The following is a 20,669-nucleotide window of genomic DNA, read 5'->3' as shown; positions in this document are numbered from 1 at the left end:
CAAAATCTACATCTCCAGCCTAGATCACTTTTCTTGAGCTCCAGACTAGCTCCAGACTCTCTGGTTGCCTCCTGGCAATCCTTTTTGTCCCACAGACACATGAAACATGAAGTGACCAATAATTTCTTTCTTTTCCGCCAGAGTTCTGTATTTCCCATCTCTTTAATTGGTGTCAACTACCCACTTAGTCAAGTCAAAAGTCTTAGATTCCTCTCTCCCTTATGCTTCACAGTTGTTCGCTCACATTGTCAGTTTTACTTCTGAATGTGTCTGATGTATATCCCCACCTTTCCATCATTATTGCCGTTGTATCAGACTTAGAATTTCAAGCCTGTGGTACTGCTTAATGTGTTATAGAAAAGGGGAGCATTAAAGCATCTTGACACAGAGCATGCATTTTGAACTGAACTCTCTGGGTTTGAATCTTATCTCTGCTGCTTGCTAGCTTTGTAATTCTTGAGTGGGTCACCTGACCTCTCTGTGCCTTTGTTTCCTCATCTTTATAACTGGTATGATAATAATACATTGGGTAGTTGTGAGGATTAAATTAATATACATAAAGCACTAGAATAAATGCAAAGCCCTTCGAATAATACCTGTCACACATTAAATGCTCAATAAAGGTTAGCTATAATATTTTTTACTGGCTTTTCAGTCTTTAGTCTCTTATCCAACCATGTAAGTCTGGTGGTGTCAGGCCCCTACTAAAAAGATGCAGATAGACCCTCATCAACTTTAGTCCCTGTCTACCTCTCTAACCTCTTGGAATTGCTTGCTACTACCCCCGAGGCACTCCAAATTATATTTTTATGAACAGATGATGTTCTATTAATCCTATATAAAGTATGAATAAAAGCATTTTAAGAAAGCATTGACATTTTTTATTGATCTATACTTAATCTAAGGAAAGACAGTGTGTTTGCTATGCAAATACAGCTTTGGGACATGTCCCCTAGGTACTCCCCCATCCCAGCTCTAACCAGATTGTTGCTCCATTTCTCTCATATGTAGAGTTATGAAACAGTCAATGCAGTGTTTCGGCTGAGACCTAAAGGAGAAGGAGCCAGCACTGCAGAAAACTGGGGAAGAGTGTTCTGGGCCAAGGAAAGAATGTATACACAGGTCCTCTGGGCTGGGAAGAGCTTGCTATATTTTAGCAAGTGAAAGGCCAGTGTAGCTGAATAGCAGTGATCAAGAAGGTCCTGCACACTCTGCTTTGGTGGCCTGGGTTTGCGGGTTTGGATCCTGGGCGCCGACCTACACCACTTATCAAGCCATGTTGTGGCGGTGACCCACGTACAAAATAGAAGATTGGCACAGATTTTAGCTCAGGGCAAATCTTCCTCAAGTGAAAAAAAAAACGAAGGTAAATATAACAGAGAAGGATGGAGAGATTGTAGGGCCTTGTGGGCCATGGTAGAATTTGGATTTTACTCTACATAAAATGGGCCACAAATGAAGGGGTTATGTAGGAGAGTGACATAATCTAAATTTCAATAAAATCACTTTGGCTATTGTGTAGAGAATGAATTGGAGTAGGGCACAAGTGGAAGCAGAGACCAGTTGGGAAGCTATTGTGTAGTACAGCAAGAGATGGCAATGGCTTGGAATAGGTAGTGACTGTGGAGATAGTCATTGATGGGCCCACCAGAGGAATGTAGGAGGTAAGAGAAAGAGAATGATTAAGCCTGTGTTACTTGCTTGAACAAGCGCAGTAGACTATTTATTAAGATGCAGAAGACTAGCGATGGAGGGAACAGATTTGGGGAGTGAGACCAAAAGTTCAGTTTAGTTCTTTTGAGGTTTGAAAACAAGATACCTAAGTGGAGATATCAGGAATGTAGTTGGGTACAGGAGTTGTGAAAGATAATTAGGTAAGAAGCTTTGATCCCGATTAGAGCTATTAGTGATTATCAGTAAATAAAAAGATGTTTTCCCCCCACAAGTATGTTTATATTTCAACTGATTTACATTTCACAAAAAGGACCCAGGCTCAGCCAAAACTTGTCACATGGCCACAACTGTGAATTTGCCATAAATCTATGAAGTTGTATGTCCTGTAGTGTCTAACCAAGTCCTCCAACATAGTAAGGGCTTAATAAGTATTTTTTAATTAATAAGTAAATAAAGTCATATTAGCTCCATGCTATTCATTCTCATAAAAGATGCATAATAATTATTTGTACATAATGTTGGAATTTACAGAGTGCTTGCTATAGTCTGAATGTTTGTGTCCCCCTCAAATTCATATGTTGAAGTTCTTTTTGCCCCTGAGCTAACATCTGTGCCAATCTTTCTCTATTTTTTGTATGTGGGACGCTGCCACAGCATGGCTTGATGAGCAGTGTACAGGTCCATGCCCGAGATCCAAACCTGTGAACTTTGGGCCAACGAAGCAGAGCATGTGAACTTAACTAGTACGCCACTGGGCCGGTCCTATATGTTGAAATTCTAATCCCCAAGGTGATGGTATTAGGAGGTGGGGCCTTTGGGTGCTGAGGTGGAGCTCCTCACGAATGGGATTAGTGTCCTTGTAAAAAGACCGGAGAGAGCTCCCTTGCCCCTTCCACCATGTGAGGACACAATAAGAGGGTGTCAGCTATGAACCTGGAAGAGGGCTGTCACCCAACCACACGGGCACTTTGATCTTGGACTACCAGTCTCCAGGACTGCAAGAAATAAATTTCTGTTGTTTATAAGCCATCCTGTCTGTAGTATTTTGTTATAGCAGCCTGAACTGAGTAAGACAGTGCTTTTACAGCCATTATGCCATTTTATTCTTTTTTTTATTAAGCTTTTTGTTTTGAGATAATTGTAGAGTCACATATAATTGTAAGAAATAATACAGAGAGTTCCTGTGTATCTTTTACCCAGTTAACCCCAACAGTAACATCTTGTAAAACTCTAACACAATGTTACAACCAGGATATTGATGTTGATACAGTCGGTACAGAAAAATCCCATCAGCACAAGGATCAGTCATGTTGCCCTTTTGTAGCACAAACACTTCCCTCCCACCACTGCCTCCTACTTGACTCCTGGCAACCACTAATCTGTTCTCCATTTCTATAATGTTATCATTTCAAGAATGTTATATAAATAGAATGATACAGGATGCAACATCTTGGGGTTGGATGTTTTTCACTGGAGGTTCATTCAGATTATCAATAGTTCGTTCCTGGGGTCAGCCCTATGGCCGAGTGGTTAAGTTTGTGCACTCTGCTTCTGCCGCCCAGGGTTTCGCTGGTTTGGATCCTGGGTGCAGACATGGCACTGCTGGTCAAGCCATGCTGAGGCGGCATCCCACATGCCACAACTAGAAGGACCCACAACTAAAAATACACAACCACGTACCAGGGGGCTTTGGGAGAAAAAGGAAAAACAAAATCTTTAAAAAAGTTTGTTCCTTCTTTTTGTTTGTTTTTTAAGTGTACAATTCAATGGTTTTTAGTATAGTCACACAGTTGTGCAACCACTACCATAATAAATTTTAGAAAATTTTCACCACCCCAAAAACAAACCTTGTACCCTTTAGCCACCACCCCTGTGGTATGATAGGAAGTGTTTTTGGTCTTTGTCCCTGGGTTCTGGCACAAAGCTCCCAACACCATTGGAATTTTCTGAGTGACAGGAGATTCTTTTGCCATTCATGAGGCGCCCCTTTCAACCACACCTGAGTTTGTGTTAATGAGGTGACTTTTGGAAAGCCCCTAAGTAACCTAAGGGTGGGGGCTGGCAACCCCCAGCAACCATCCATGATTAATGGGTTGGAACTTTCAGCCCCTCCCCCCTCCCCCCACCTCAACCTCCGGGGAGGTGAGAGAAGCTGGAGATTGAGTTCAGTCACTAATAGCGAATGATTTAATCAATCATGTCAACATAATAAAGCCTCCATAAAAACACAAAAGGGCAGGTTTCAGAGATTTTCCAGGTTGGTAGACACATGGAGATGCAGGGAGGGTGGCGTGCCCAGAGAACAAGGAAGCTCTACGCCCCTTCCCACATATCTTGCCTTTTGCATCTCCTCCACCTGGCTGTTCCTGAGTTACCTCCTTTTAAAATAGACTAGTAATCTAGTAAGTAAACTGGTTTCCTGAGTTCTGTGAGCCACTCTAGCAAATTAATTGAACCTGAGGAAGGGTCATAGGAACCCTTGACTTATAGTCAGTCGGTGAGAAGCACAGGTAACAATCTGGACTTGCGATTGGCATCTGAAGTGGGATGGGAAGAGTTTGGGGGACTGGGCCCTTAACCTGTGGGATCTGATGCTGTCTCCAGGTACATAGTGTCAGAATTGAGTTTAATTTGTGGGACACCCTCTCAGTGTCACTGAGAATTGGAGAATTGCTTGGTGGTGTGGAAAAAAAACACATATGGACCCCTCAATCCCTCCTAGCTGTAGCGACCGCTAATCTACTTTTTGTCTATTGTGGACATTTCATATGAATAGAACCATACAGTATGTGGTATTTTGTGACTGGCTTCTTTCACTTAGCATAATTTTTTAAGGTTCATCCATGTTATAGCGTGCGTCAGTACTTTGTTTTTATTTTAGCATAATATTCCATTCTATAGATACACCATATTTTACTTATCTATTCATCAGTTGATGGATATTTGGATTGTTTCCACTTTTTGATGGTATTATTTTTGGTATTACATACATGATGAACATACTTGTACAGGTTTTTATGTGGATTTATATTTTCATTTCTCTTGGGTATATACCTAAGAATGGAATTGCTGGGTCATATGGTAATGAACTGCCAACCTGTTTTCCAACGAGGCTGCACCGTTTTACATTCAAACTAGCGATGGATGAGGCTTCCAGTTTCTCCACAGCCAGGTCAAAACTTTGTTATCGTCCATCTTTATAATTTTGCATTTGGTTTCTTCTTTGAAAGCCAGTTTTACTTCTTCCTTTCTAATCTGGATGCTTTTCATTTATTTTCCTTTCCTGATTGCATTGGCTTAGAATCTCCAGTACAGTGTTTAATACAAGTGGCAGGAGTGGATGTCCTTGACTTGTTTCCAGTCTTACGAGGAGAGCTTTCACTCTTTCACCATTGATGCTACGATGATGTTATGAAGTGAACTATAGGCTTTTCTCATGCCCGTTATCGGTTTAAGAAATTTACTTTCGGGGCCGGCCCCGTGGCCGAGTGGTTAAGTTCGCGCTCCGCTGCGGTGGCCCAGTTTTTCGCCGGTTCGTATCCTGGGCGTGGACATGGCACCGCTCATCAAGCCGTGCTGAGGCAGCATCCCACATGCCACAACTAGAAGGACCCACAACTAAAAATACACAATTATGTACCGCGGGGCTTTGGGGAGAAAAAGGAAAAAATGAAATCTTTAAAAAAGAAATTTACCTTCTATTCTGACTTTTTTGAGAATTTTTTTAATTGTGGTAAAATATACAAGACAGAAAAGTTACCATTTTAACCCTTTTTGAGTGCACAGCTCAGTGGCATTTAGTACATTCACATTATTGTGCAATCATCACCACCATCCATCTCCAGAACTTTTTCACTTTCCAAACTGAAACTCTGTATCCATTAAACACTAACTTTACTTCGCTCCCCCCAGCCCATGAAAACTACTGTTCTAGTTTCTGTCTCTTTGACTGACTACTCATATAAGTGGAATTATATATTTGTCCTTTTGTGACTGGCTTATTTCACTTAGCGTATGTCTTCAAGGTTCATCCATATTGTAGCATGTGCCCAAATTTCCTTCGTTCACAAGACTGAATGATATTCCACTGTATATATAGACCACATTTTGTTATCCATTCATCTGCCAATGGCCACTTGGGTTGCCTGCTACCTACTTTAGTCTGTTCGGGCTGCTATAACAAAACACCACAGACTGGGTAGCTTAGAAAAAACAGAAATTTATTTCTCACATTTCCGGAGGCTAGAAGTCCAAAATCAATGCCCCAGTATGGTCAGGTGCAGGCTGTCTTCCTGGTTCAGAGTTGAGGCCTTTTCTCTGGGTCCTCACATGGTGGAAGGGGCTAGGGAGTTCTGTGGGATGTCTTTTATAAAAGCACTGATCCTATTCATGAGGGCTGCACCCTCATGAATGAATCATCTCCCAAAGATCCGACATATTAATAGATTTTTTTCCTCCATTCAGTAGCTTGTCTTTTCGTTTTATTGATCGTTCCCTTTGCTGTGCGAAAGCTTAAAATTAAGCCACGAGGATATAATGTACAGCATAGGGAGTGTAGTCAATAATATTGTAAATAATTTTGTATGGTGACAGATGGTAACTAGACTTATCATGGTGATAATTTCATTATGTACATAAATGTCAAATCATTATGTTGTACACCTGAAACTAATGTAATATTGTATGTCAACTATACATCAATAAAAATAAATAAATAAATAGAAAACAAGCCCCCAGATACAGGGGGAGAAAATAAAAGGCAATTAAAGAATTATGTATACACATATATTTTAATATAAATATATAATAGATGAATTGTATATACATGCATGTAATATAAAAATAGGATTTTTAAAAGTCCCAGAATTTGACCCAATTGGAAATCCAAAATTTATATACTAAATTTATATACTCAAGTATTTATATAGCAAAATGGTAAACAGACTGCTAATTGGCTTTTGCCCCTCTACAACCTTGGTTCTAAACTAACTTTAACATTTGCTGAAACAAACCAAATGACCAGAACTTTATGGACTTAATCAAGATGGGGCTCAAATTATAGTAATACCTAGGGATCCCACTAAATTTAAACACTGGGTCCCCTGTACTCTCAAGAAAGTAAATATAAAGTGAAGAAAAAATGGAGATGCCTCACTCTAACTGTCGCCTTGCCTAAATTTCCAAAATCATAATTCCCATAGCCCTAAAATATTCCATGTTGGACATAGGTGCTCTGACACAATAAATAATATATTAAAATTAAAGTAAGTCTTTGACACTTACAAATTGGCTTTATAAAATGGGACCCCATGGACCCCCAGTTACAATAGTTAACCTGGCCTAATATAAGTTCAAACAGGGAGATCAAGGGTTAAAACTTATTACATAAGACCTAATTAATAAAGGGGCATAAGATTATCCCCACTGCTTCTCCATTTGACAGCCCAATTTTGCCATTCTTAAATCTAAAAAAAGAAAAAAGGCAATTGTGGGGGTACTCCTCATGATAGATTACCACTACCTTTATGCTGTGGTCCCATCCATCAAGGCCCCCATACCAGATATCCAATCTTATTAAAATTACTGATTCTGTTCAGTCAACAGCTGGTAAATACTTTGCTCGTACAGATTTGGCTATTTCAATAGCCCCTCAGATGCAGTTTGCCTTTACCTCTGAAGGGACACAATACACCTTCTCCAGGCTATCCATGGGGCATCTCAACAGCTTTGCCGTCACACACAGTGTTTACAAAGACCTTAACTACATCCACCTTCCTCCAGGAGCACAGGTATGACATTACATTGATAACATCCTCCTCCAAGGAGATTTGTTTGACACACTCATTAAGGACTTACAACTCCAACATCTTTTAGTTCTTCTTGGGTTCTAATGACAACATCTTCCGTTTTCACAAATTTTACTTCCAAATTAAAATCAACAGGCACTCCTGTTAGTGCCCCCGCCAAACTCCTTCACTAAAGAAACTTTGGCAACCTCTTCTCATACCTCTTGGAGTCTCTGGACCACTTCTGATGGCCATAAGTTGCCCACGGGCTTTTGGCACAAGAAATTGTCCCTCTCAGCCTCATGCAATACACTATTAAAGCAAAACATGACTGGCTGCCTACCGGGCTTTCCTAAAAATAGAGGCTATCATAGACACTGAGCCCATAACCCTCCAAACTCAGGTGCCCACTATGCTTTGAGTCATGGAAACAGCACCCCACAAGCTCAGTACAGTTACTAAGACCGCCTTAAAACAGGATGGAACCAAACCTGGGCCCTCTGACATATTCCACCTGCAGGAGCAGGTGGCATCCCATGTCCTCAGTTCCTTGCCAGATGCCAGGGTGCTGGAGGAAGTCACCCTTCTCCTTCACCCTTGGCTACCTGGGAAACCCCCTGGGATTAACTGATGAACAACAATGGGGATTGTTAGACTATGCAAATGGCACTGCTAATGATCATACATGGTAGAGCTCAGTGAAACGTTGCTGCTTTCCAGCTTTCCATCGCTTAGCCAGGATATCTCTAACAAAGGACAGAACCAAAAAACAACACACTTGGCCAAACTTCGGGCAGTCATCTTATAGGAATTTGTCCACTTCATCAAAGTTATCTAATTTGTTGTTATAAACTTGTTCATAATATTCTCTTATAAACCTTTTAATTTTTCTAGGGTCAGTTGTGATGTCCCCTCTTCCATTCCTGACTTTAGTAGTTTAACTCCTTTGTCTTTTTTCATTGTCAGTCTACCTAAAGATGTATCAACTTTGCTGACCTTTTCAAAGAACTAACTTTTGATTTCATTAATTTTTCTCTATTCTTTTTCTGTTTTCTATTTCATTGATTTCTGCTGTAATTTTTATTATTTGCATCTTATGCTTGCCTTGGGTTTAGTTTGCCCTACTTTCTCTAGATTCTTAAGGTAAAAACTTAGATTATCTATTTGAAATCTTTTTTCTCACATAGTCGTTTCAAGCTATAATTTTTCCCTTTAAGCACTGCTTTAGCTGCATGCCATACATTTTAACATATTGTGTTTCAGTTTTCATTCAGTTCAAATTTCCTTCTAATTCCCTTTGTGATTTATTCTTTTACCTATGGGTTATTAGAAATATATTGTGTAATTTGAAAATATTTCTTGACTTCCTACATTTCCTTCTGTTGTTGATTTTTAATTTAATTCCATTATGGTCAGATTTATACATTGTAAAATTTAAATTGTTTTTTAAAAATTTTCAATCCTTTAAAATTTATTGTGGCTTCTTTTATGGCCTAGCATAGGCCACAAACATAGACAACATAGAATGTTCCATGTGCACTTGAGAAGATTGTGTATTCTGCCATTGTTGGGTGGAATCCTATACATATCATTTAGGTCAAATTGTATGATAGTGTTGTTCAGGTCTTCTTTATTCTTGCTGGTTTTTTTCTCTAGCTGTTCTATTAATTATTGAAAGAAGAAATTGGAGACTATTCTCTCTTCAGTTCCGTCAGTTTTTGTATCACTTATTTTGGGGCTCCTTTGTGAGGCGTATATTTATAATTGTTATGTCTTCCTGATGAATTAAACCTTTGTCACTATAAAATGTTTTTTTCTCTAGCAATATTTTTTGTGTCTGTTTTATCTGATATTAGTTGCAGTAAGCAGAATTCTAAAGATGGCTCCACAAGATTTCTGTTCCCTTCTTATTCTATCAAATACTAACCTGAAGCTATGAAGTGATTAATTTTCCAGGTGTAATTAAAGTCTCAAGTCAGTTAACCTTACTGTGTAAAGATTATTTCACATACTAAGTGGGCCCGACCCAGTCAGGTGAGCCCTTTAAATACAGAGAGTTTTCTCTGGCTGGCACTGGAAGAGGTCATCATTCAGAGATTCAAAGCATAAAAAGGATTTGATGCTCTGTTGTTTCCTTGAAGACAGTGGAAACCATGTATCAAGGAAACGGGGACCTCAGTTTTACAGCTGCAATGGACTGAATTTCTGCCAACAACGTGAACTTGGAGGCAGAGTCTTTGAACTTGGAAGCAGAGTCTTTCTTTCTTTGGAGACAGATTCTTTCCTGGAGCTTTCAGATAAGAGGCCGGGGTGGCTGACACCTTGATTTTGGCTTTTTGAGACCTTAGGCGGAGAACCTGTCTGGTCTTATGACCTGCAGAACTGTGGGCTAATAAATGAGTATTGTTTTAAGCTGCTGAATTTGTGGCAATGTGTTACACAGCAATAGAAAACTAACGCATTGGTGCAGTCGCTCCAGCTCTCTTATGGTTACTGTTTGCATAGTATATCATTCTCCATCCTTTCAGCCTATTCATGTCCTGAATCTATAGTGTATCTGTCCTAGATGCATACAGTTAGATCCTGGTTTTTAATCTAGTCTGATAACCTCTTATTTTTTATTGTAGTGCTTATTTCATTTACGTTTAATATAATTATTGATTATAAAGTAAATATAATTATTTATAACTACCATTTTGCTATTTTCTATGTCTCATGTATTTTTTCTCCTCTATTTCTCTTTTTCTGCCTACTTTTGCATTAAATAGATACTTTCTAGGGTGCCATTTTAATTCTCTGTATTTACTCTATTTGTTGAATAATTTTTTAGTGGTTGCTCTGGGCATTACAATATACAACCTAACTTAAAACAGTATACTTCACATTAATGCTAACTTATTTCCAATAGTATACAGAAACTGCAATGGAATTGCTGGCTTTGTTTTTTCTAGGAATGTCTTCTTTTGTGGGGCCTTCATTTTTTAAGGGTTCTTTTGCAAGGTGTGGAATTATTTTTTAATAACAGCATTATTGAGATAAAAATCATACAACATACGATTAACCCATTGTACAGTTCAATGGTTTTTACTATATTCACAGATTTGTGCAACCATCACAATCAATTTTAGAACATTTTCCTCACCCTAAAAAGAAACCCTGTACCCTTTGCAGTCACTCCCCATCATCGACCCTCCCCCTGGCTCCACCAGACCCTGGCAAATACTAGTCTACTTTCTGTCTCTATGGATTTGCCTATTTTTGACATTTTATATAAATGCAATTATACAATATGTGGTATTCTGTGACTGGCTTCTATCACTCAGAATATTATTTTCAAGGTTCATTCACATCACAGCATATATCAGCACTTCATCTCTTTTTTTTGGTGAGTAATATTCCATTGTTTGGCTATACTACATTTTGTTTATCCACTCATCAGTTGATGGACATTTGAGTTGTTTCCACTTTTTGACTATTATGAATATTGGCGCTTTAAGTATCCATGTACAAGTTTTTATGTGGACATAGGTTTCCATTTCTCTTGGCTATGTACATGGGAGTGGAATTGCTGGATCATATGATAACTCTATGTTTAACCTTTTGAGGAACTGACAGACTGTTTTCCAAAGTGGCTGCATCATTTTCCATTCCCACCAGCAGTCCATGAGGTTTCCAGTTTCTTCATATCCTCACCAACACTCGTTATTTGTCTTTTTGGTTATAGCAACATTTGTTTTTATAAATAGTATTTCTGATATTTTGTAATACATTTTAAATTTTGAACTATATTAAATATTGTTTTACTGATAAACAATATTTATAAATATTTAAAAATATTCTTTTTGCTTTATGAATTCTGGACTTAAAAAATACTTACATTAATACAAATTTCAGTATTAAACCAAAAAAGGCGCCATTCTATCAATTTTGCTCTATTGCAATAAATTGCATATTGCAATAAATAATTGCATTTTCTTATAAAACCTCACATGACAAATTATATTCAGAGCTTAGAACTCGGTAAACCTTTTTCTCCACTTGTATATGCCTTCTACAAAAAAAGTGAGAGCTTGCTAACTCATTCCTTCTTTGTACTGGCTGCTAAAAAGCTTAAAGTTAGAGTTTTTCTTAGTCATGAGTTCTTCCAAAACTAACTCTTATTTTTATCTTTTATAAAGATGAGTGTTGTTTTTATACCTCTATATTTAGTAAAGCTAACTCCTTTTTAAAGGGAAATAAGGTATAAAGAAGTAAATAAATAAATATTGAGTAAGTGCCCTTGACTTGCACAGCAGTCCCAAGGCAATAGTTAGGGTAAATATTCCCAATTCTACAAATGATGAAAGTGAGGCAATGAAAAGTGATTTACTCAATCAGAAGCTTAGAAGTGGCAAAACTGATATCAGAACACAGATCTTAGAGAGTCTCGCTTTTCAGTTTTGTTAAATAATTATTTTACTGAGGTCATAATGGTTTATAGCATTGTGAAATTTCAGTTGTATATTAGTATTTACCAGTTTCTATATAGACTGCATTGGGCTCACCACCGATAGTCTAATTTTTATCCATCACCATACATATGTGCCCCTTGACTCTTTTGCCCACCCCTCAACCCCCTTCCTCTGTGGTAACCACTAATCTGCTCTCTTTGTCCATGTGTTTATTTATCTTCCACATATGAGTAAAATCATGTGGTGTTTGTCTTTGTCTGGCTTATTTCACTTACCATCACACCCTCAAGGTCCATCCATGTTGTTGCAAATGGGACGATTTTGTCTTTTTTATGGCTGAGTAGTATTCCATTGTATATATATATCACGTTTTCTTTATCATCAGTCAGTGGGCACTTGGGTTGCTTTCACGTCTTGGCTATTGTGAATAGTGCTTCAATGAACATAGGGGTACATGTCTCTTTGGATTGTTGATTTCAAGTTCTTTGGATAAATACACAGTAGTGGGATAGCTGGATTGTATAGTATTTCTATTTTTAATTTTTTAAGAAATCTCCATACTGTTTCCCATAGTGGCTGCACCAGTTTGCATTCCCACCAGCAGTATATGGGGATTCCCTTTTCTCCACAACCTCTCCAACATTTGTTATTTTTTTGTCTTGTTAATTTTGGCCATTCTGACAGGTGTAAGGTGATATCTCATTGTAGTTTTGATTGGCATTTCCCTAATAATTAGTGATGTTAAACATCTTTTCATGTGTCTGTTGGCCATCTATATATCTTCTTTGGAAAAATGTCTGTTCACATCCTCTGCCCAATTTTTGATCGGGTTGTTTGTTTTTTTGTTATGGAGTTGTGTTTTATGTATATTTTGGAAATTAACCCCTTGTCAGATATATGATTTGCAGATATTTTCTCCCAGTTGGTAGGCTGTCTTTTCATTTTGTTCATGGGTTCCTTTGCTTTGCAGAAGCTTTTTAGTATGATGAAGTCCCATTTGTTAATTTTTTTGTTTTCCTTACCTTAGTAGACATGGTATTCGAAAAGATGTTGCTAAGACTGATCTCAAAGAGTATACTACCTATATTTTTTTCTAGGAGTTTTATGGTTTCAGGTCTTATGGTTTTCAGGTCTTTCTTGGTTTCAAGTCTTTAATCCATTTTGCATTAATTTGTGTATGGTGCAAGAAAATGGTCTCATTTCCTTCTTTTGCATGTGGCTGTCCAGTTTTCCCAACACTATTTACTGAAGAGATATTCCTTTCTCCATTGTATGTTCTTGGCTCTTTTGTTGAAAATTAGCTGTGGGGCCGGCTTTGTGGCCGAGTGGTTAAGTTCGCGTGCTCTGCTGCGGCAGCCCAGGGTTCCGATCCTGGGCGCTGACATGGCACCGCTCGTCAGACCACGTTGAGGTGGCATCCCACATCCCACAATTAGAAGGACCTGCAACTAAGATATCCAACTATGTACGGGGGAGGGGGGTTTGGGGAGATAAAGCAGAAAAAAAAAGGATTGGCAACAGTTGTTAGCCCAGGTGCCAATCTTTAAAAAAAAAAAAAAGAAAATTAGCTGTCCATGGATGTGTGGTTTTATTTTTGGGCTCTTGATTCTGTTCCATTGATCTGTGTTTCTGTTTTTGTGCCAGTACCATGCTGTTTTGATTACTATAGCTTTGTAGTATATTTTGAAATTAGGGAGTGTGATGCCTCCAGCTTTGTTCTTTTTTCTCAGGATTGCTTTGGCTATTTGGGGTCTTTTGTTGTTCCACATAAATTTTAGGATTCTTTGTTCTATTTACGTGAAGAATGTCACTGAGATTCTGATTGGGATTGCGTTCAATCTGCAGATTGCTTTAGGTAATATGGACGTTTTAACTATGTTTGCTCTTCCAATCCATGAGCATTGACTATCTTTCCATTTTTTTATATCTTCTTCAATTTCTTTCTTTTTTTTTTTTTAAAGATTGGCACCTGGGCTAACAACTGTTGCCAATCTTCCTTTTTTTATTAAGGATTGGCACCTGGGCTAACAACTGTTACCAATCTTTTTTTTTCCTGCTTTATCTCCCCAAACCACCCCCCCAACCGTACACAGTTGTATATCTTAGTTGCAGGTCCTTCTAGTTGTGGGATGTGGGACGCCGGCTCAGTGTGGCCTGACGAGCGGTGCCATGTCCGTGCCCAGGATCCAAACCCTGGGCTGCCACAGCGGAGTGAGCGAACTTAACCACTCGGCCACGGAGCCGGCCCCTCAATTTCTTTCACTAATGTCTTATTGTATAGGTCTCTCACCTCTTTGGTTAAATTTATTCCCAGATATGTTATTCTTTTTGTTGTGATTGTAAATGGGATTGTATTCTTGAGTTCTCTTTCTGTTAGTTCATTATTAGAGTATAGAAATGCAACTGATTTTTGTAAGTTGATTTTGTTCCCTGCAACTTTGCTATTGATTATTTCTAATAGTTTTCTGATGGATTCTTATTTTCTGTATACAAAATCAATTCATCTGCAAACAGCGAGAGTTTCACTTCATTGCCTATTTGGATTCATTTTATTTCTTTTTCTTGCCTAATTGCTGCCTCTTCTTATGGTGGCATTGGCCCCTGTGCTTGGTGGGTGAGGCCTCCCCACCGGGTCCAGGTCTGACTGTGGGCTCTCCCATCAGAAGGGAAAGTGATCATGTGGGGGCTCAGGTTTCCACTGCTTTTTCCCAGTGTTGTGCCGAGCTGCACTCCCACCCTTGGGGCCATGGCAGTACTATGGGTGTTCAGGGCACTGGGGAATTGTTCACCCAGGTGTGTAGATCTGCGGCTGCCTCTTATGGTTGCACCGGCTGCTGTGCTTGGTGGGTGGAGCTTCCTCACGTGTCTGAGTTCCCACAGTCATGCTGAGGCTTGCTCCCAGTTTCAGGGCTGCAGTGGTACTATGGGTGCTCTCACCAGTCAGGAGAGCATTCATGCACCTGCACAGGGCTGCTGGGGGGCAGAAGAGTGCTCACCAATCTCTACCACTTCCCAAGGGGCAGTCCGTCCACCCTCAGATGTATAGCTGTGTGGGTCTCTCAGGAGTCCTGTTGTCCTGTGTAGGTATCTTGCATTGATCAATGAATGTCCATTTAGTTGTAGTTCAAAGGGGGAGACATAAAGGGAACAGCTCACTCTGCCATATTGCTGACGTCACTCCTCCCATTTCAGTTTTTATACTACCCCACTAATATTCCACCACTCAGTTTAAGACAAATGTTTTCTGACATCTGGAAAATATTCCAAAGTAGCTCCTACAGAACTAATACTTAAACATGATAGAGTCCCCATGATAAGATGTTCAACTAATATACCATCACAATGATTGAGATAATTTTAGATGTTCCTCAATCCAGTCCCTGTAACGGCTTACCTCAGTATGATAGAAACGAACTTGTTTATTCTTCAGTGAATATCTGTGATGATTATACTTATTACTAATATTCAAATGATCAATGTGCTGCTAATGCTAAGAAAGATGGCATACAACATAAAAATCTAGTATTTGTTTAATGATATGGGTCATGGTAGCTAATATCTGTAGTTAGCTTGGTTAAGAACAGGGGAAAATATTTCCAAACAGCTCCAATGTAGAGTAATTTATAGGAAGTTACTTTATATTTCACTTCATTACATTTTAAAGTCATATAAAAATTATGTGGCTATATAAAATTTATGCATTCTTCCTTAAATAAATAAAGTGAATATAGAGATAGTTATAGAAATGCATTTGGTATTCATTACTGGTGATACTGAAGAGAATTTAGGTTTTAATGCCAGATATAAGGTGAGAACACCATTAGCTAGAAACTATACTTACCATTGGGTGATTTCTGGAAATCTGAAGTCTGATAGTTTCATTTATTACGTTGGGCAAATAAATGATATATATGTTCCAGACCTATGTGACCATTACAAAAATAGTCTAAATGTGAATGGGAAAATTAAATAATTTTTTAAAATGCCTTAAAAGAACCCTTCTCTTATTCTCTTTCCATCTTCATTTCTAAACTTGAGTATGGTGGACACTTGCAAAGTTTGGTCCAAAAAACTAGGGCATCACTATAAATTACTAAACGTCACAAAATGACTTAAATCACCGTGTGCTAAGTGGCAGGACCTTGTAGTTGGATAAGTATTGGTTGTCTAGAATGGTAAGAAACCTTAGAAGTTGCATAGTTTGCCTCAGTCATTTCACAGGCATGGGAAATAAAGATGAGGTAAAGGGACTTTCCCAAGATCTCGTAAGTTCATGGCAGAGTGGAGACCAGGACCAAGCTGATTCCTGATTGAACGCTATTTCCACAATATTATAATATTTCAAGCCCAAGTTTAAAATGCATCTGATTTGCAACTTTGTTTAAAACCTTGGGTTTAAAAAAAATGAACATAATATGCCGAGAATAGCAAAAAGTTTTCATGAACTCACATTTTTAGCTAACAGCCAACTAGAAACCAAATATAATAACAATGTTACTATCAGATCAGAGCATGGGTATATTATTAAAAGCAAGTTTAATGATGACAAACTTCAGGTTTCATAGGATATTTTAAGAATCACAAACACTGCTATTAGATATTTTAGGGTCACTGCAATTACTTTCTAAAGTTATTTTTGAATCTAAACTAAATTACTAAGAAAATTACTTTCATGCAGACAAAGGAACAAACTTCTGGAAAAGGAACTAAAGAGTTTTAATAGCTCATTTTTATCTATTTCATTCCCTGACAAAAGTCTTGAACATTAACTTCACAAGTTGAATATTACAGATGAAAAAGGAGAAGAAATAGAAATCCACCCAGTTCTGGAATCACGGATTGAGTTTGGGAAGATAGTTTGATCTTGCGGTCTTTTTTGCTGGTTCTCTCTTGGCATTTACTATCTTCTGATTAGCTGGATTACGTTTTCCCGTTTGCACTAGATTGTCTTTCATTCTATGCAGTTGATCCATCTGTTGCCTTTTAGGAACTTGGCGTGAGCCAGAGACTTGAGACATTTTAGCTAGGTATATACGGCGTTCATTACTGACCTTGCGGTAAGCCTTTGCTTCTTGTTCCAGTCTAAGTGCATAGTCTTTCACTTGATTTTCAAGGATCCTTTTTTCTTTTTCTAGCTGTTTAAGTAGTATATTTAAGGATTCCACTGGCATTTGCTCATAGAGATGAATAGAAGATAGTCTATCTGAAGGATTTCCACGGACCATTTCCATTTTCTCTTTGAGAGTAGCAATTTGCTTTTCTAGTTGATGATTCAGTTCAAGTTGTGTTTTATAACGGATTTCCCACTTACTGGGTTTATTTCTAGTATTGAGTTCCACAATCATGTTTCCTATTTCAAGTATTGAGAGTTGTACTAAGTTTCTCATATGGATTTCTTCCATTAACTCCAGTTTAAGGCGTTCGGTGCTCATACCTTCAAAGTTGTCACCTCTTTCATCTCCCATGGTGGCAAGTCAGAGACCTCCCACGCCTTTCCTCTCAGCACAGTTTAGAGCAGACCTGAAGGGACACCCAGAAGCTGGGGAGGAGGAATTGTTGTCATGAACTGTTGCTATGGTGAACTGACTCCTAGAATTCTTGGTTGACAGTTTTTTTCCCTCAGCACTCTGAATGTGTGACAACATTGCTTTCTTGTCTCCATTGTTTCTGATGAGAAGTCAGTTGTTAATCCTACTGTGGTTTCTTTGTATATAACATGTAATTTTCCTCTTGCTTTTCAAGTTTTTCTCTTTGGCTTTCAACAGTTTGACTATGATCTCTTCAGCTGTGAATATCTGAGTTTATTCTACTTGGAATTCATTGAGCTCGAATGTGTACATTAATGTGTTTTTTTTAAATCATATTTGAGACTTTTTCACCTATTATTTCTTCAAATACTTGTTATGTCCCTTTTTTCTCCTCCCCTCTCCTAGAACTCCCATTATGCACATGTGGTGTGTTTGATGGGGTCTCACAGGCCTTTGAGGTTCTTTAGTTCTCTTCATTCTTTTTACATTCTGTTCTTTAGACTGGATAATCTCTATTGATCTACCTTAGAGTTTGCTGATTTTTTTTTCTATCAGCTCAAATCTGCTGTTGAGCTGCTTGGGTGAATTTTTCATTTCAGTTCTTGTACCTTTTAACTCCAGAATTTTCATTCTTTTTTTATAATTCATCTCTCTTTATTAACATTTTCTATGCAATTAGTCATTGTCATCATCCATTCCTTTAAGTCTTTAAACATGGTTTCTTTTAGTTCTTTGGACATTTTTGTAGTAGCTTATTTGAAGTCTTTATGTACTAAATCTATCGCCTAGGCCCTCCCAGAGACAATTTATATAAGCTGCTTTTTTTTTTTTTTCTGTGTATGGGCTGCACCTTGTTTCTTTTTTTAATTTTAATTTTTTTGGGGTTTTGTTTGGTGATGTGCTTGGATTAATTATGTAGACTGTATTTCCCCTGCAGTGTGTGACAACCGGAATCTCTGCTCCATTAAAAAAAAAATGATTGTTCTTATTTTTAAGCCTAGCTACCTAGAGTTCACCCTTCGGTCATGATAGCTTAGTGGTCAGCTAATTACTGGTCAGAGATTTTGCTTAAACACTTTGAGCCAGTAAAGTTTCCTAAGGAATCTGTGCATGTGTTGGTACACTCATTCTAAATTCAGGCAGTTTTACAAATCTTCTCTGATTTTCACTTTCTACTTGTACAGGGCCTCAAGGTCAGCCATGAATGAGTACATAACTGGGGCCATCTCTGATCTCCCTTGAGCATGTGTAAAGCCCTGTGTATGCGCACAGCCTTGCAGATCCCCCCAAATGTATGGGAGGTTATCAAGGCTCCTTATGGTCATCTCACTTTCCAGATCTTCTTTATAAATTTTTGATTGGTCTGTTGCTTGCTCTAACCAGTATCACAGCTTTAGTATCATAGCTGTGATGCTGGCCTTCCTTGATTATTTTCCCCTGAGATCACTATTGGGCAGGGCTTTTCTGTGGAGCGTCAGATTGGGTCAGCCCCTTTAGCTACCTGAGACTGCCAGTCCTCCAGTCCCCAAGGCTTCTGCACTTTGGAACTGGGGGTATGGGAGAAGCCTCAAATTAAAATATCACAGATCTTGCTGTTCTTGCTGTAGTTCAGCAGCTTTTCTCATATAAACACTCTTCAATGTCTTGTATGCTTTTGGTTAATTTCCAGGGGTCTGAAATTGTTGGTTTTGACAATTTCATCCAGTTTTATCATTCTTTTTTGAGGAGAGGCTTTGGCAAGGTCCTCACTGGGCCATTCTGGAAGTCATTATTTGAACCACTTTTGCAGATGTAATTCATATACCATATGTTCCATTCATATAAATTGTACCATTACCACAATCTAATTTTAGGACATGCCTAGTAATTTTTCACTGCATACCAGACCTTGTGAATTTTACCTTGTTGAGTGCTGCATATTTTTGTATTCTTATAAATATTTTTTTTTTAAAGATTTTATTTTCTCCTTTTTCTCCCCAAAGTCCCCAGTACATAGTTGTATATTCTTCGTTGTGGGTTCTTCTAGTTGTGGTATGTGGGAAGCTGCCTCAGCGTGGTTTGATGAGCAGTGCCATGTCCGCGCCCAGGATTCGAACCAACGAAACACTGGGCCGCCTGCAGCGGAGCGCGCGAACTTAACCACTCGGCCACGGGGCCAGCCCCCTAAATATTTTTGAATTATGTTTTCAGATGCATTGAAAGTTACTCAGAAACAGTTTGATCCTTTTGGGTCTTGCATTTAGGATTTGTTATGTGGGACTGGAGTAGTGCTTAGTTTAGCACTAATTATTCCCCACTATTGAGGTGTGACCTTTCTGTGTACTCTACCCAATGGCTCATGAATCTTGAACTTTTCAATCTGGTCAGTTGACAACAGACAACTTTCCTGGTCTTGTGAGAGTGCCGGGCACTGTTACCTCTAATCCTTTTAGAGTGTTCTTTCCCCAGACTTGGGTAGTTTCCTCACACACATGTGCTGGTCAGTACTCAGATGGATCCTTGAGGAGGACCCTCTGAAAATCTCTCAAGTTCTCTTTCTATGCTGCTTTCTTCCCTCTGGTACTCTGTTCTGAGAACTTTAGTCACCATATTGTTCCTGAACTCTCAGCTCCATCTCAACTTTGGGAGTCTGCTGGCATCAAACTAGGTTCATCCTTCATGTGCCACAGCCTTGAAACTGTCTCCAGGCAGTAAGATGGAGTAATTGTAGGGCTATCCTCATTTGTTCCCCACCTCTCAGGGATCATTGTATTTTGTTATCTGATGTCCAGTGTTTTGACAACCATTTCATATATATATATTGTCTAGGTTTTTTGATTGTTTCAGGTTGGGAGGGTAGATCCAGTAACTGTTAATCCATCTGGTCTAGAAGCAGAAACAATCATTTGGGGGATTTTCTAGATATCTTATTATTATTGGTTTCTAATTTAATTTCTTTGTTGTTGGAGAATATACTTTGTAAGATTTTAAGTCTTTTAAATTTGTTGACATATTTTATGGCCTAACATATCATCTACCTTGGTTAATGCTTCATGTGTTCTAGAAAAGAGTATGCATTCTGCAGATGTTGGGTATACTATTCTATAAATATAAATCAATTCGATCAAGTTAGTTGATAGTGTTGTCAAAATCCTCCATAGCCTTACAGATTTTTTTGTGTACTTGTATCAATACTGAGGGAGGGATATTAGAATCTCTGCCTGTGATTGTGGATTTGTCTCTCTTTTTAA

At 38.5% G+C, this 20,669-nt stretch overlaps 1 pseudogene; it reads right to left on the bottom strand.

Moving 5' to 3' along the window:
* Positions 1–16,603: 16,603 nt before the first annotated feature.
* On the bottom strand, positions 16,604–17,472 carry LOC100630043 (coiled-coil domain-containing protein 169 pseudogene; annotated as a pseudogene).
* Positions 17,473–20,669: the final 3,197 nt, after the last annotated feature.

This window comes from Equus caballus, chromosome X, assembly GCF_041296265.1.
Source record: "Equus caballus isolate H_3958 breed thoroughbred chromosome X, TB-T2T, whole genome shotgun sequence".
NCBI lineage: Eukaryota > Metazoa > Chordata > Mammalia > Perissodactyla > Equidae > Equus > Equus caballus.
The sequence above is the reverse complement of the archived record's forward strand: the minus strand, read 5'-3'. Positions and strand labels throughout refer to the sequence as shown.